This window comes from Rhinopithecus bieti, unplaced genomic scaffold (genome assembly GCF_001698545.2).
Source record: "Rhinopithecus bieti isolate Rb0 unplaced genomic scaffold, ASM169854v2 scaffold_39965, whole genome shotgun sequence".
In the NCBI taxonomy this organism is placed as follows: domain Eukaryota; kingdom Metazoa; phylum Chordata; class Mammalia; order Primates; family Cercopithecidae; genus Rhinopithecus; species Rhinopithecus bieti.
In genome coordinates this window covers 13,966-30,748 of record NW_016816279.1, presented here as the reverse complement: position 1 = coordinate 30,748, position 16,783 = coordinate 13,966, and the positions used below count along the sequence as shown (strand labels likewise).

At 53.3% G+C, this 16,783-nt stretch overlaps 1 long non-coding RNA gene across 1 annotated transcript in view; it reads left to right on the top strand.

Annotated features, from left to right (window-relative positions):
- Positions 1 to 3,955: 3,955 nt before the first annotated feature.
- Positions 3,956 to 16,783, top strand: part of LOC108516993 (uncharacterized) — a 21,702-nt gene continuing 8,874 nt past the window's right edge. The window contains exon 1 of the long non-coding RNA XR_001881975.1: positions 3,956 to 4,134. This is a non-coding gene — a long non-coding RNA (uncharacterized LOC108516993). The remainder of the gene's footprint in view (positions 4,135 to 16,783) is intronic.

The following is a 16,783-nucleotide window of genomic DNA, read 5'->3' as shown; positions in this document are numbered from 1 at the left end:
TACCCACTTTGGGGTACTCCTAGTGGGCCCAAGACACACCCTGGTTTTGAACCATGGAAGCTAGCGTCCCTGGTGCCCAGCGGAGGGGCTGATGGCAAGGCACTTTCTTCCGTGGTGGACCCAGGAACGCTTCTCAGTGGCGTGATCTTTTTTTTTTTTTTTGCCGCAGTTGCACCACCCCCCCTCCCTCACTATTTACTGTCCCCTCAGGTGACTTCTGTCCACATTGGGGTACCCTTAGCCTTTCCGAGATGCACCCTGGATTCGAATCAGGAATACCTGGGCACCCACGGCCCAGCGCAGGGGCGGATGGGAAGGCACTTTCGTCCGTGGGTGACCCAGGCCCCACTTCTTGTCCGCACATTTTTTTTCTTTTTCTCCCAAAGGTGCCTCACCTCCCCTCCCTCAAAACTTACGTTCCAATCAGGGGATTTCTCTCCGAATTCTGCTACCCCTAGCTGGCCCAAGATGCACCCTTGGTTTGAATCAGGGACATCAGGGTCCCCAGGTACCAGCGCAGTGGCTCAAGGGAAGGCACATTTGTCCATGCAGACCCTGGAACGTTTCTTGGCTGCAAGTTATTTTTATGTATTTTTTTTTTCTGAAAAACATACCCCACCTCCCCTCCCTCAAACTTTACTTTCCACTCAGGGGACTCTGGCCCTCTTTGTGGTATCCATAGCGGGCCTGAGATGCACCCTGAGTTCGAATCAGGGACACCACGGTCCTAAGGGTGCAGCGCAGGGGCTGATGGAAAGGCATTTTCATCCGTGGGGAACCAGGAACGCTTCTCGGTGGCGCACTTTTTTTTAATACCATTGCTGTCCCAACTCCCTGCTCTCAGACATTACCTTCCCCTCAGTTGATGTCTGCCCACATTTGGGAACCCTTAGCAGGACAGAGACACTCCCAGTGTTCGAACCAGGGATGCCAGGGTCCCCAGGGCACAGCTCAGGAGCTGTTAGGAAGGCAGTTTCGTCTGTGGGGACCCAGTAACCCTTCTTGGGGCAGGTTTTTTTATATATATACCACAGGTAACCCACCTCCCCGCCCTCAAACCTTACCTTCCCCTCAGGGGCCTTTTTCCTACGTTCAGGTACAACTAGCAGGTCTGAAACCCACCCTGGGTTCAAAGCAGGGACCACAGGTCCCCACGGCCCAGTGCAAGGGCTGATGGGAAGGCACTTTCATCTGTGGGGGACCCAGGAAAGCTTCTTGACAGTGTGGTTATTTTTTACTGCCACAGGTGCACAAGCACCTGTCCCTCAAACCTTACGTTCCAATCAGTGGTCCTCTGCCCGATTTGTGGTACCACTAGCAGGCCTGAGACGCACCCTGGGTTCGAACCAAGGATGCCAGGATCTCCTCATACCAGCGCAGGGGCTCATGGGAAGACACTTTCGCCCTTGGGGACCCAGGAACAATTCTTGGCGGCGAGTTTTTTCTTTTTTCTGCCACATGTTCCCCACCTCTCCTGTCTCACAGTTTACTTTCCTGTCAGGGACCTTCTGCTAGCTTTTGGTTTACCCTAGAGAGCCCAAGACACACCTTGTATTTGATTCAAGGATGCCAGGGTCCCTCGGGCACAGCATAGGGTCTGATTGAAAGGCACTTCCCTACATGGGGGACGCAGACCCCACTTCAGAGGCACGTATTTTATTCCTCTGACAGTTGCCTCACCTCCCTTCCCTCAAAACTTACTTTCCACTTAGGTACCCACTTTGTGGTACCCCTAGCATGCCCAAGACGCACCCTGGGTACAAACCAGGGACATCAGCGTCTCCGGGTAGCAGCGCAGATTCTGACAGGAAGATACATTCCTCTGTGGGGGACCCAGGAATGCTTCTCGGTGGTGCGTTTGTCTTTTTTTTTTTTTTCCTGCCACAGGTGCCTCATCTACCATCTCTCAAACCTTACCTTCCTCTCGGGAGCATTCTTCCAACTATCAGATATCACTGGCGGGCCCAAAACCGGTCCCTGGGACCCACCGCAGGGGCTGATGGGAAGGCACTTTTGTCCTTCGGGGACCCAGGGAAGCTTCTCAGTGGTTCGATTGTTTTTTCTGCCACAGGTGCACAACCGTTCTTCCCTCAAATCTAATATTCCAATCAGGGGTCTTCGGCCTGAGTTGTGGTACCCTTAGGGTGCCAGAGACACACCCTGGGTTCAAAACAAGGATGCCAGTTTCTACTCATACCAGCGGAGGGGCTCATGGGAAGGCACTTTTGCCCATGGGGACCCAGGAACGCTTCTTGGAGACAAGTTTTTTTTTTTTGTTTTTTTTTTTAATACCACAGGTAACCCTATGCCCTACCCTCAAACCTTACTTTCCCATCAGGGTCCTTCTTCCCGCTTTTGGGTAACCACTAGCGGATCCGAAACCCACTCTGGGTTCGAACCAGGGACCTCAGGTCCCCAGTGCCCAGTGTGTGGCTGATAGGAAGCACTTTCATCAGTGGGTGACACAGAGAAGCTCCTCGGTGGCACGATTATTTTTTTCTGACACAGGTGCACAACCACCACACCCTTAAACCTTGTATTCCAATCAGGGGTCTTCTGCCCAATTTGTGGTACCCCTAGCGGGCCCGGGACATATCCTGGGTTTGAACCAAGGATACCAGGGTCTCTGCATACCAGCACAAGGGCTCATGGGAATGCACTTTCACCCGAGGGGACCCAGGAACACTTCTTGGTGGCGAGTACTTTTTTATCTGCCACGTGTTCCCCACCTCACCTGTCTCAGTTTACCTTCCCGTCAGGGGCCTTCTGCTCACTTTGGGGTACCCTTAGCGAGCCCAAGATGCACCCTGTATTCGAATCAGAGATGCCAGTGTCCCAGGGAAAAGCACAGGGGCTGACTGAAAGGCCCTTTCCTACGTGGGGGATGCAGACCCCACTTCAGCGTTTTTAATTCCTCCAACAGTTGCCCCACCTCCCTTCCCTCAAACCTTACTTTCCACTCAGGGGCCTACTGCCCACTTTGTGGTACCCCTAGCATGCCAGAGACGCACCCTGGGTATGAACCAGGGACGTCAGGGTCTCTGGGTAGCAGCACAGGGTCTGATGGGAAGGCACATTCATCCCTAGGAGACCCAGGAACACCTCTCGGTAGTGTGTTTGTCTTTTTTTTTCTGCCACACATGCCGCACCTCACCACCTTCAAAACTTTTCCCTCGGGAGCCTTCTGCCCTCTTTGTGTTACCCGTAGCAGGCCCGAGACAAACCCTGGGTAGGAAACAGGGACGCCAGGGTCCCCAGGGCCGAACGCATGGGATGATGGAAAAGCACATCCATCCGTGGGGGACACAGGAACCCTTATCTCCAGTGCGTTTTTGTTTTCTTTTTCCAGCACGTGCCCTACATCCCCTCCCTCAAACCTTACCTTCCCATCAGGGGCCTTCTCTCCGCTTTGGGGTATCCCTAGTGGGCCCGAGATGCACCCTGGTTTCCAACTAGGGAGGCCACGGTCCCCGGGGACCAGTGCATGCACTGAAAGGAAGGCACTTTCTTCCATGAGGGACATGGAATGCTACTCGGTGGCACGTTTTTTCTTTTAATACCACAGGTAACCCACTTCCACACCCTCAAACGTTACCTTAACTTCAGGGGCCTTCTTCCCGCTTTTGGTACCCCTAGTGGGCCTAAAACACACCCTAGCCTTGAACCACGGATCCCCGGGTCCCTGGGACCCAGCGCAGGAGCTGATGGGAAGGCACTTTCATCCGCGAGTGACCCAGGAAAGCTTCTCGGCAGCTCGATTTTCTTTTTCTGCCATATGTGCCCCACCACCTCTCCTTCAAACATTACTATCCCCACAGGGACCTCTGGTCCTCTTTGGGGTATCCCTAGGGGACCGAGACACATGCTTGGTTCGAATCAGGGAAGCAGGGGTCCTCAAGGCCCAGCGCAGGGGCTGATGGGAAGGCACTTTCGTCGTTTGGGGACCCGGTAACGCTTCTCGGCAGCGCGTTTTGTTTTTTTTACGCCGTTGCTGCCCGACCTCCCCGCCCTCAAACCTTACCTTCCCCTCAGGGGACGCCCACTCCCTTTTGGGAACCCCTAGCAGGACAGATATCCACGCAGTGTTCAATCGAGGGATGCCACGGTCCCTGGGACACAGCGCAGGGGCTGATGGTAAGGCAGTTTCATCCGTGGGGACGCAGTAAGGTTTCTTGGGGACGCGTTTTTTGTTGTTGTTGTTGTTTTTATACCACAGGAAACCCACCTCCCTGTCCTCAAACCTTACCTTGCCGTCAAGGGCCTTCTTCCCACTTTCGGGTACCACTAGCGGGTCTGAAACACACACTGGACCCAGCAGAGGGGCTGACGGGAAGGCACTTTTGTCCATGGGGAACCCATGGAAGCTTCTCAGCGGTGCAGTTATTTTTTCTGCCACAGTTGCACAACCACCCTTCGCTCAAATCTTATATTCCAGTCTGTGGTCTTCTGCCGGATTTGTGGTACCCCTACTGGCCCCGTTACTCATCCTGGTTTCTAACCAGGGACTCCAGTGTTCCCAGGGCTTGGCACAGGGACTAATGGGAAGGCGCTGTTGTCTGTGTGGGACCCAGCAACGCTTCTCAGCTGTGGACTGGTATTTCAATTTTTCTGCCTCAAGTGGCCCAGCTCCCCCTAGCTTCACCTCGAGTGCCTTTTGCCTGCTTTGGGGTACCCCTAGTGGGCTCAAGACACACTCTGGTTTCAAACCAGGGAGGCCACTGTCCCCAGGGTGCAGCACAGGCACTGACGGGAATTCACTTTCTTACGTGTAGGACAAGGAACGCTTCTCTGCAGCGCATTTTTTTTAATACCACAGGTAACCCACCTACTGTCCTCAAACGTTACCTTAACTTAACGGGACTTCTTCCCGCTTTTGGGTACCTCTAACAGGCTCAAAACGCACTCTTGGTTCCAACCAGGGATCCCACATACCCTGTGGCACAGCGCAGAGGCTGATGGGAAGGCACTTTATCCATAGGGGACCCAGGAAAGCTTCTCGGTCACGATGTTTTTTACTCTTCCACAGGTGCATCACCTCCCCTCCCTCACTATTTACCTTCCCCTCAGGGGCCTTCTGCCCACTTTGGGGTACCCGTAGTGGGCCCGAGATGCCCCAGGCATTCAATCCAGGGACACCAGTGGCCCCGAGGCCCAGCGCAGGGACTGAAGGGAAGGCACTTTCGTTCGTGTTGGACCCAGAAACACGTCTCGGTGGCTCCATTTTCTTTTTTTTTTTCTGCTAGAGGTGCCCCACTTCCCCATCCTTACAGTTTACCTTCACCTCAATGGCCTTCTGTCCAGTTGGGGGTACCCCTAGTGAGCCCCTGTATTTCAACCAGGGACACCATGGTCCCCGCATCTCTGGGCAGGGTTGATTTGAATTCACTTTCATACGTGGAGGACACAGGTCCCGATTCTCAGCAGCACGTTTTTGTTTTTACTACCACAGTCGTCTCACGTCCCTTCCCTAACCTTACCTTTCCTTCAGGGCTTTTCTGTCCCCTTTGCGGTACCAAAGCGGTGAGTTTTTTTTTCTCCCACAGTTGCCTCACCTCCATTCTCTCCAACCTTACTTTCCACTCAGGGGCCTTCTGCCCGCTTTGCAGCACCCCTAGTGGGCTGGACACCCACCATGGTTTTGATCCAGTGGCCTCAGGGTCTCCGGGTAGCAGCGCAGGTGCTGATGGGAAGAAACATTCATCCGGGGAGTATCCTAAAACACTCCGTGGTAGTGAGTTTTTATTTTCTTTCTGCCACTGGTGTCCCACCTACTCCTTCAAAGCTTACTTATCCCTCTGAGACATTCTGCCCTCTTTGAGGTACCACTAGCGGGCGCGAGATGCACCCTGGGTTGCAAACAGGGACGCCTGGGTCCCTTCGGCCCAGCACAGAGGCTGATGGGAAGATTCTTTCTCTCGAGGGTCTCCCAGGTCCTGCTTCTGGGCATCGCCTTTCTCTTTTTTTTCTGCCACAGGTGCCTCACCTCCCTTCCCTCAAACCTTATCTTCCAATCAGTTTTCTTGTGCCTGCTTTGGGGTGCACATAGTGGGCCCAAGACACACCCTGGGTTCAATACAGGGACGCCAGCCTCCATGGGAGTTGGCACAATGGCTGATGGGAAGACACTGCTGTCCATGTGGGACCCAGGAACGCTTCTCAGGAGAGCGATTTTTCTTTATTTTTTTCTGCCAAAAGTGCACTAGCTTCCCTTCCTCAAACCTTACCTTCACCTGAGGTGTCTTCTCCCTGCTTTGGGGGCACCCATAGTGGGCCTGAGATGCACCCTAGTTTCAAGCCAGGGAGGCCACAGTCCCCAGAGCCCAGCACAGGCGCTGACGGGAAGGCACATTCTTCTGTGGAGCACAAGGAAAGCTTATCAGGGGCGCATATATTTTTTCTCTTTTTCTACACCACAGGTAACCTATCACCTGGCCCTCAAAAGTTACCTTTCCCTCTAGGCCCTTTTCCTGCTTTTGGATACCACTTGTGGGTCCAAAACACGCCCTGGGTTCGAACCACAGACCCCAGGGTTCCTGAGAAACAGTGCAGGGACTGATGGGAAGGCACTTTCTTCCACGGAGAACACAGGAAACTTCTCAGTGGCGGGTTATTGTTTCTGCAACAGGTGAACCTCCTCCCCTCCCTCACTATTTTCAGTCATCTTAGGTTCTCTCTGTCCTCATTGAGGTACCATTAGTGGTCCCGAGATGCACTCTGGATTAGAACAAGGGACACCTGGGTACCCGTGTCCCATCCCAGTTGTGGATGGGAAGACACTTTCTTCCGTGGGCAACCCAGGCCATTCTTCTCGGTGGCGAGTTGTGTTTTCTCCCAGAGGTGCCTCACCTCCCCTATCTCAAACCTTATCTTCCAGTCAGGGACTTCTGCCCAATGTGTGGTACACCTAGCAGGCCCAAGCACACACTGTGTTTGAACCAGGGAAGCCAGGTTGTATGGTTACCAACGCAGGGGCTGATGGCACACTTCTCCTCAGCATGTTTTTTCTTTTCCAACACAGGTGACCACATCACAACCCCTCAAACCTCACCTTCCCTTCTACACACTTTGTTTAACCTCTAGCAGGTCATAGACTCACCCTTGGTTACAACCCAAGATGCACCCTGTATTCAAACTAGGAATGACAGAGTCCCCGGGGCACAGCCAAGAGCTGATTGTAAGGCACTTTCATATGTGGGGGACACAGGCCCAGTTCCTCAGCAGGGTGTTTTTTTTTTTCTCTCCCTCATTTGCCTCATCTAACTGCCCTCACAGCTTACCTTCCACGCATGGGCCTTCTGCCAGGTTTGCGCTACCACTAGTGGGCACAAGAAACACCCATGGTCCATACCAGGGACATAAGGATCTCTGGGCAGCAGCTCAGGGGCTGATGGGAAGGCATATTCCTACAGAGATGACCCAGAAACACTTCTCGGTAGTGCGTTTTTTATGTTTTATGCCACAGGTGTCCCAACTCCCCTCCCCAAAATCTTACTTTCTCCTCAGGGCCCTTATGCCCTCTTTGTCGTACCACTACCGGTCCCGAGATGCACCCTGGTCAGGAAAAAGGGACACTAGGTCCTGGGACCGAACACAGGGACTGATGGGAAGGCAATTACACCCCTGGGGGACCCAGGAACGCTTCTCACCAGTGTGTTTTTGGATTTTTTCTGACACAGGTGCCCCACATCCCCTCCCTCAAACCATACCTTCCCCTCAGGGGTCTTCTGTCCGCTTAGGGGTACCACTATTGGCCTGAGACACACCCTGGGTTCGAACTGGGAAGTCCATGTTCCCCAGAGCCCCTGCAGGTGCTGACAGGAAGGCACTTTCTTCAGTGGGGGGCAAGGATCACATCTTGGCGGCGCTTTTTTATTCCCACAGGTAACCTACCTCCTGCTACCTCCCTGCCCTCAAACCTTACCTTCCCCTCAGGGGCCTTTGTCCTGCTTTTGGGGACCACTAGTGGGTCCGAAACACAGACTGCGATTGGACCAAGGACTCCAGTGTTCCCGGACCCAGTGCTGGGGTTGATTGGAAGGCACTTTCGTTCGTGGGGGCCCAGGATAGCTTCTCGGCATCACGATTATTTTTTTCTGCTACAGGAGCACCACCTCACCTCCCTCACTATTTACTTTCGCCTCAGGGGACTTCTGCTCGCTTTGGTGTACCTTTCACATTCCCAAGATGCACCCTACTTTAGAACCAGAGACCGCAGGGTCCCTGTGGCCCAGTGCAGGGGCTGATGGGAAGGCATTTTGGTCCGTGTCAACCCATGCCCCACTTCTCGGTAGTGCGTTTTTTTTTTTTTTTTTTTTTTTTTTTTTTTTTTTTTTTTTTTTTTTATCTAACAGGTGCCTCACCATCCCTCCCCCATACCTTATCTTCCGATCAGGGGCATTCTCTCCGATTTGTGGTACCCCTACGTGGCCTGGGTCGCACCCTGGGTTCGAACCAGTGATTTCAGGGTCTCCATGTACCAGCACAGGGGCTCATGGGAAGGCACTTTAATCTATGGAGACCCAGGAATACTTCTCGGTGGCGCGTTTCTTTTTTTCTGCCACATGTGCCCCACCTCCCCTCACTCCAACCATACTATCCCCTCAGTAGCCTCCGGCCCTCTTTATGGTACCCCCAACAGGCCCGAATGGCAACAAGGGTTCGAACCAGGGATTCCAGGGTACTTGCGGCCCAGTGCTGGGGCTGACAGGAAGGCACTTTTGTCCCTGAGGAGCCCAGGAACGCGTCCTGTTGGCGTGTTTTCTTTTCTTTTTCTGCCACAGGAGTCGCATATGCCCTCCTTCAAACCTGACCTTCCCCTCAGAGTCTTTCTGTCTGCTTTGGAGTACCCCTAGTTGTCCCAAGACACAACCCAGGTTTGAACCAGGGATACCTGGGTCCCTGGGGCCCTGCCAGGGGCTGACGGGAAGGCACTGTTGTCCGTGTAGGAGCCAGGAAAGCTTCAAAGCAGTGTGATTTTTTATTTTTTCTGTCACAAGTGCACCAGCTCCCCTTCCTCAAAACTTACCTTCCCGTTAGGTGCCTTCTTCCTGCTTTGGGGCACCCATAGTGGGCCTGAGTCGCACCATGGTTTTGTGCCTGGGAGGCCACGGTCCCCAGGGCCCAGTGCAGGTGCTGACAGGAAGCCAGATTCTTGCATGGGTAGCAAGGAACACTTATTGGCAGTGAGTATTTTTTTCCTTTTTTATAACACAGGTAACCCACCTCCTTGCCCTCAAACGTTACCTTCCCCTCAGGGGTCTTCTTCCCGCTTTTGGGTACCCCTAGCATGCCAGAACTGTACACTGGGTTTGAACCAGGAACCCAGTTGTCCCCGTGAACCAGCTCAGCATCTGATGGGAAGGCACTTTTGTCCGTGGGGTACCCAGGAAAGCTTCTCAGCGGCACAATGTTTTTGTTCTTCAGCAGGTGCACCACCTCCCCTCCCTCACTATTTACCTTCCCCTCAGTGGCCTTCTGCCCACTTTGGGGTACCTGTAGTGAGCCTGAGATGCCCCGAGCATTCAAACCAGGGACAACAGGGTCCCCAAGGCCCAGTGCAGGCAATGATGGAAAGGCACTTTCTTCCGTGATGGACCCAGGAATGCTTCTCAGTGGTGCGATTTTCTTTTATTTTTTTTATCTGCCACAGGTGCCCCACCTCCCCACCCTCACCTTTACCTTCCCCTTAGGGGCCTTCTGCCCACTTTGGGGTAGCCCTAGCGAGTCCAAGACGCCCCCTGTATTTCAACCAGGGAAATCATAGTCCCTGGGTCCCTGGGCAGGGGCTGATTTGAATTCAGTTTCCTATGTGGGTGACACAGGCCACGCTTCTCAGCAGCACTTTTTTTTTCCTCCTACACTTGCCTCACCTCCCTTCTCTGAAACATTGTTTTCCTCTCGGGGGCCTTCTGACCGCTTTGTGGTAGCACTATCAGACCTGAGACACACCCTGGTTTTGATCCGGTGACCTCAGGGTCTCCAGGTAGCAGCGCAGGGACTGATGGGATGGGACATTCGTCTGCGGGGGGGGACCCAGAAACGCTCCTCGGTAGTGCGTTTTCTTTTTCTCTCTGCCACTGTTTCCCCACCTCCCCTCCCTCAAACCTTATTTATCCCTCTGAGGCCTTCTGCCCTCTTTGTGGTACCCCTAGCGGGCCAGAGACACACCTTGGGTTGGAAACGGAATGCCTGGGTCTCCGGGGCACAGCGCAGAGGCTGACGGGAAGACACTTTCTTCTAAGAGCATCCCAGGTCCTGCTTCTCAGCCTCGCATTGTTCTTCTCTTTCTGCCACAGGTGCCTCACCTCCCCTCAAACCTTATCTTCTAATCAAAGGTCTTCTGCCCGCTGTGGGGCACACATAACAGGCCCAAGACACACCCTGGGTTCAATCCAGGGACATCAACATACCTGGGACTTAGGTCAATGGCTGGTGGGAAGGCACTGTTGTCCATGTGGGACCCAGGAATGCTTCTCAGCAGTGCGTTGTTTTTAATTTTTTTTTCTGCCGCAAGTGCCTTCTGCCTGCTTTTGGGTACCCCCAGTGAGCCGAAGACTCACTGTAGTTTTCAACCAGGGAGGCCATGGTCCCTGGGCCCCAGCACAGGGGCTGTCGGGAAGGCACTTTCTTCTGTGGGGAACAAAGAACGTTTCCCGGCAGCATGTTTTTTTTCTTTTGTAATACCACAGGTAACCCACCTCCTCACCCTCAAACCTTACCTTCCCCTTAGGGGCTTCTTCCTGCTCATAGGTACCACTTGTGGGCCCAAAATGCACCCTGGGTTTGAACCACAGATCCCAGGGTTCTCGAGTCCGAGCACAGAGTCTGACGGGAAGGCATTTCCTACCATGAAGGACCCAGGAAAGCTTCTCGCTGGCGGGATTTTTTTGCTGCCACAAGTGCACCTCCTCCCCTCCCTCACTATTTAGTCACCTCAGGTTACTTCTGTGCTCATTGGGGTAATCTTATAGGTCCCAAAATGCACCCTGGATTCAAACCACAGACACCTGGGTTCCCTTGGCCCAGCACCAGGGTGGATGGGAAGGCACTTTCGTACTTTGTGACCCAGGTCACGCATCTAGGCTGCACGTTTTTTTTCTCCCACAGGCGCCTCACCTCACCTCCTTCAAATCTTATTTTCCAGTCGGGGCCTTCTGCCTGATGTGTGGTACACTTAGCGGGCCTGAAACGCACCCTGTGTTCAAAACAGGGACATCAGAGTGTCTGGGTACCAGTGCAGGGGCTGATGGGAAGGCAGTTTCGTCCCTCGGGGACTCAGGAAAACTTCTCGCCAGCACGTCTTTTGTCTTTTCTTTTCTCACACAGGTGCCCCCATCCCCATCCCTCACAGTTTACCTTCTGCTCAGGGGACTTCTGCCCACTTTGGGGTACTCTTATCAAGTCCAAGATGCCCCCTGTATTTGAACGAGGGACGCCAGGTGCCCCGGGGCCCAATGCAGGGGATGACGGGAAGGTAGTTTCATCCGTGGGGGACCCAGGAATGCTTTTCGTCTGTGCGTTTTTGTTTTCTTTTTCCAACACATGTGACCCACATCCCCTCCTTCAAACCTTACCTTTCCGTCAGGGGCCTTCCGTCCACTTTTTAGTACCCCAGTGGGCTAAAGACGAACCCTGGTTTCGCACCATGGACACCAGGGTCCCTGGGGGCCAGCGAACGAACTGATGGGAAGGCTCTTTTGTAAGTGGTGAACCCAGGAAAGCATCTCAGTGGTGCATTATTTTTTCTGCCCCAGGTACCCCACCTCACCTCCCTCAGAGTTTACCTTTCTCTCAGGGCCCTTGTGCCCAATTTGGAATACCCCTAGCAAACCCAGGATGCATCCTGTATTCAAACCAGGGATACAAGAGTCCCTGGGGCCGAGCACAGGGGCTGATTGTAAGGCACTTTGATACGTGGGGGACACAGGCCTCTCTTCTCAGTGGTTCATTTTTTCTTTCTCTACCTCAGTTGCCTCATCTCCCTGCCCTCACAGCTTAACTTGCACTCAGTGGCTTACTGCCAGGTTTTTGGTACCCCTAGTGGTCTGGAGAAATACCCAGGGTCCGAATCAGGGACATAAGGGTCTCCGGGTAGAAGTGCAGGGGCTGTTGGGAAGGCACATTCGTCCGGGGATGACCCAGGAATACTTTTTGGTAGTGCATTTTTTATCTTTTCTGCCACAGGTGCCACAACACCCCTCCCTCAAACCTTACTTTCCCCTCAGGGTCCTTATGCCCTCTTTGTCATGCCACTACCAGGCCCGAGACGTACCCTGGTCTGGAAACAGGGATGCCAGGTCACTGGGACCTGGGCAGGGTCTGATGAAAATGCAGTTTCATCCCTGGGGAACCCAGGAACACTTCTCGCCAGTGTGTTTTTGGTTTTTTTCCGACACAGGTGCCCCACATGCCCTCCCTCAAACATTACCTTCCCCTCAGGGGTCTTCTGTCCGTTTTGGGGTACCACTAGTGGGCCCGAGAAGCACCCTCAGTTCGAAACAGTGATGTCAAGGTCCCTGGGGCCTAGCACAGGGACTTATGGAAAAGGGCTGTTTTCTGTGTGCAACCCAGGAACACTTCTCAACAGTGTGCTGTTTTTTCCTTATTGGGTGCCGCCAGTGCCCTGGCTTCCCTCCCTTGAAAGTTACCATCCCCTAAGGTGTCTTCTGCTGGCTTTGGGGTACCCCAAATCAGCCCAAGAGGATCCCTGGGTTTGAACCGGGAAGGCCACGATCCCCAGGACCCACCGAAGGCACTGACGGGAAGGCACATTCTTCCGTGGTGGACAAGGAACACTTCTCAGTGGTGCTTTTTCTTTTTTTGTTCCACAGGTAACCCACCTCCCCGCCCTCAAACCTTACCTTCCCCTCAGCGGTCCTCGTCCCGCTTTTGGGTGCCACTAGTGGGTCAGAAACGCAGCCTGTGTTTGAACCAGGGACTCCAGTGTTCCTGGGGCCCAGCGCCGGGGCTGATGGGAAGGCACTTTCATCCATGGGGGACCTAGGATAGCTTCTTGGCATTGAGATTTTTTTTTTCTGCCACAGGTGCACCACCTCACCTCCCTCACTATTTACCTTTCTCCAACTTGCCGGTACATTATTTTTATTTACTTAGTTTTCCTGCAACACGTGCCCCACTCGCCCTCCCTCAAACTTTACTTTCCACTCAGGGGACTCTGGCCCTTTTAGGGTTTCCCTAGTGGGTCTGAGACCCACCCTGGGTTCTAATCAGTGACGCCAGGGTCCTGAGGGCCAGCGCAGGGGCTGATGGAAAGGCACTTTCATCCAAGGAGACTCAGGGAAGCTTCTTGGCAGTGTTTTTTTCTTTTTCTGTCACATGTGCCCCACATTCCCTCCCTCAAAGATTACCTTCCCCTCAGGGGCCTGTCTGTCTACTTTGGAGTACCCCTAGTGGTCCTGAGACTCTCCCTCGTTTTGAACCAGGGATGCCAGGGACCCCAGGGCCCAACGCAGGGGCCGATGGGAATATACTTTCATCCATGGGGTCCCAGGAAGCTTCTTGTCCTCACTATTTTTTTCTTATGCCACAGGCGCCCACCACCGCTTCCTCACTATTTTCCTTTCAATTAGGGGCTTTGGGGTATCCTTAGCATTCCCGAGATGCACCCTGAATGCGAACCAATGATACCTGTGTACCCGTGGCCCAGTGCAGGGGCAAATGGGAAGACACTTTCGATCATGAGCGACCCAGGTCTCGCTTCACGGGAGCGCTTTTTTTTCTCCCACAGATGCCTCACCTCCCCTCCCTCAAACTTTATTTTCCAATCATGGCCCTCTGCCCAATGTGTGGAATACCTAGCAGGCCTGAGACACACACTGTGTTTGAACCAGGGATGCCAGGGTATCTGGGTACCAGCCCACAGGCTGACAGATATGCACTTTAGTCTGTGGAGACCCAGGATCGTTTCTTGGTAGTGCGTTTTCTTTTTTCCTGCCACATGTGCCCCAAACCCCATCACTCAAACCTTACTATCCCCTCTGGAGCCTCTGGCCCTCTTTGTGGTACCCCTAATGGGCCCAAAAGGCAACCTGTGTTCAAACCAGGGTTCCCAGGGTTCCAGCGACCCAGTGCTGTGGCTGATGGGAAGGCACCTTCCTCCTTGAGGAGCCCAAGAACACTTCTCTCTGACATGGTGTTTTTCTTTTTTTCTGCCACAGAAGCCCCACATCTGGTCCCTCTGTGGCCTTCTGTCCACTTTGGGGTACCCCTACTGGGCCCAGGATGCACACCAGTTTCCAACCAGGGACAACAGAATCCATGGGGCCTAGCGCAGTGGATGATGGGAAGGCATGGTTTTCCAAGTGGGACCCAGGAACGCTTCTCAGTGGTGCGATTTTTTTTTATTTTTTCTGCCACAAGTGCCCAGCTCTTCCCTCGAACCTTACCTTCCCCTCAGTTGCCTTCTGCCTGATTTGTGGTACCCCCAGTGGGCCTGAGATGCACCCTGGTTTCGAACTGGGGAGGCCACGGTACCCGGGGCACAGAGCAGGCTCTGACAGGAAGGCACTATCTTCAGTGAGGAATATTGCACACTTCTTGGAGGCACTTTTTGTGTTTTGTTTTGTTTTATACCACAGGTATCCCACCTCTCCGCCCTTATACCTTACCATCCATTCAGGGGCCTTCTTCCCTCTTTTGGGTACACCTAGTGGGACCCAAATGCACCCAAGATTTGAATCAGGGACACCAGGGTCTTCAGGGCCCAGACCATGGGCTGCTGGGAAGGCACTTTCGTCCGTGGGAGTCCAGGAATGCTTCCTGGTGGTGCGTTTTTTGTTTTTTGTTTTTTTTTTGGTTGTGTCACATGTGCCCCGCCTCCCGTCACTCACACCTTACGTTCCCCTCAGGAGCCTCTGGCCCTCTTTGTGGTACCTGTAGCAGGCTTGAAAGGCAACGTGGGTTTGAACCATGGATCCTAGGGTTCTCGTCACCCAGCGCTGGGGCTAATGGGAAGATACTTTCGCCAGTGGGGTACCAAGAAAAGTGATTTGTTTTTTCTAAAGACCACCAGAGCGGGCACAAAAGAACCAGTGAGTAGGCAAGGGTAGGAGCAAAACTGCAAATTTATTTTTGGTCACCTAGCTTCAGGGGAAGAAGGTGAGTAGGGAGAGGTCTGTTGGCCTCTGGCAAAGGAGGCCAAGAGAGTCCCCCGGTGAGCTCTCGGACGGAGTTCCTGCAGTCCCGACTGGGGGCTGGGAAGTCTGCACGGGGCACTGGCCGGGAGCGGCTTTTCTAGGAGTGAGAGGGCAATAGGCGGGGCACGGGCATGTTGGGGGGCATTCCGCAGGTGCGACCAGGTAAATCTTAGTCTCTTCAGACTGACGTCACCTGGCGCATGCCCGGTTGTTCTGCACTGTCCCAGGTCGCCGGCTGCATTTTCGCGCGCGCGGGAAAAGTTGGTGATGAAGAACCCGGAAAAGCGCCATCTTGCCTCCGTTCGTCCAAACAGTCCAACCTTTTATTGATAATAGTGATAAGGGGTGCCGTGGTCTGTCTGGCTACTTCCTGCTGTTAAGGGGCGTCGTTAAGGTTGGGGCCTATGGTTGGCATTTGGACGTAAGGAATCTTGGCATGGAGAAATTTGATCAAAATGGGGACAAAACATAAAATAAGGCACAGTATTAGTGTAGGAATGAGGAATGGAAGCATTTGTTGGAATATAGGCAAAACCCAGAAGGATGGTCCTGGCAAGGCTGGGGAGTATGAGATAGTTAAGAAAATTTAGTAAGTTTGAGGCGAGTGGGGGAAAGTTGAACTGATTTCCACTGATTGCTTTCGGTAGGGGCCCTTTTTAGTTGGGAATGAGGAACGAGTGCGCAAAGTAGTTGTTGGCCAGGCAGCAATTAAGGAGTGGAGTTTTTGTTGAGTAGATGGCTTTCCGCTTACTCCTACTAGAGAGATATTGGATGGAAGGCTAGGTCCAGAGAAGGACGGCAAAATAGAATAGGTATCCTCGCTGTTGATTAAAAAATTAATTGTCTTACCCGCTACCAGGAGAGTTACCCGCGGCTCAGCGAGAGTGATGGGGGTCCCTGAGTCTCGGCACCTTCAGTTGTCGTCGTCCAGATGTAGGAACTGGAAGGAGTTCCCAGGATCCTGGGAAAGGGGGTCACGTGGAGATGCGGCACCTGTTCTCAGGGTGGGGCAATCAGACTTCCAGTGTCCTCCCTGCTGGCAAGCAGGGCAGGGGGTTGCTGGTGGACGAGGGTCAGGACATTCACTGGCCCAATGTCCTGATGCCTTGCACTTATAGCAAGGCTGCGTTGGGGCTCGGGGACCTTGCGGACACCTGTTGGCATAGTGTCCTGCCTTGCCGCACTTATAGCAGACTCCTTTTGTAGCCTTGGAGTCTGCGGGGTGTGTGCTCTCTGGTCTGGGGTTACAACTAGGCTGTAAAGCCACTGCTAGGAGCTGTGCCTCAGCTGCCTCCTCTCTGGAGTTATAGACCTTAAAGGCTAATTTAACTAGGTCTTGTATTGGTGCCTGAGGACCATCCTCTACCTTTTGAAGTTTTTACGAATGTCAGGAGCTGATTGAGAAATGAAATAAGACGCCAAAATGGTGGCCCCTGTGGGGATGCCGGATCTAACCGGGTATATTGGGTTAGAACCTCAGTCAGCCTATTTAAGAATGCGGCTGGATTTTCTTCCAGATTTTGAATAATTTCTTTTAATTTGTTAAAATTTACAGTTTTGTTTGAGGCTGCTTGCATACCAGCCAACAAACACTGGACCATTATGTCTCGCCTACAGTGCCCAGGCTG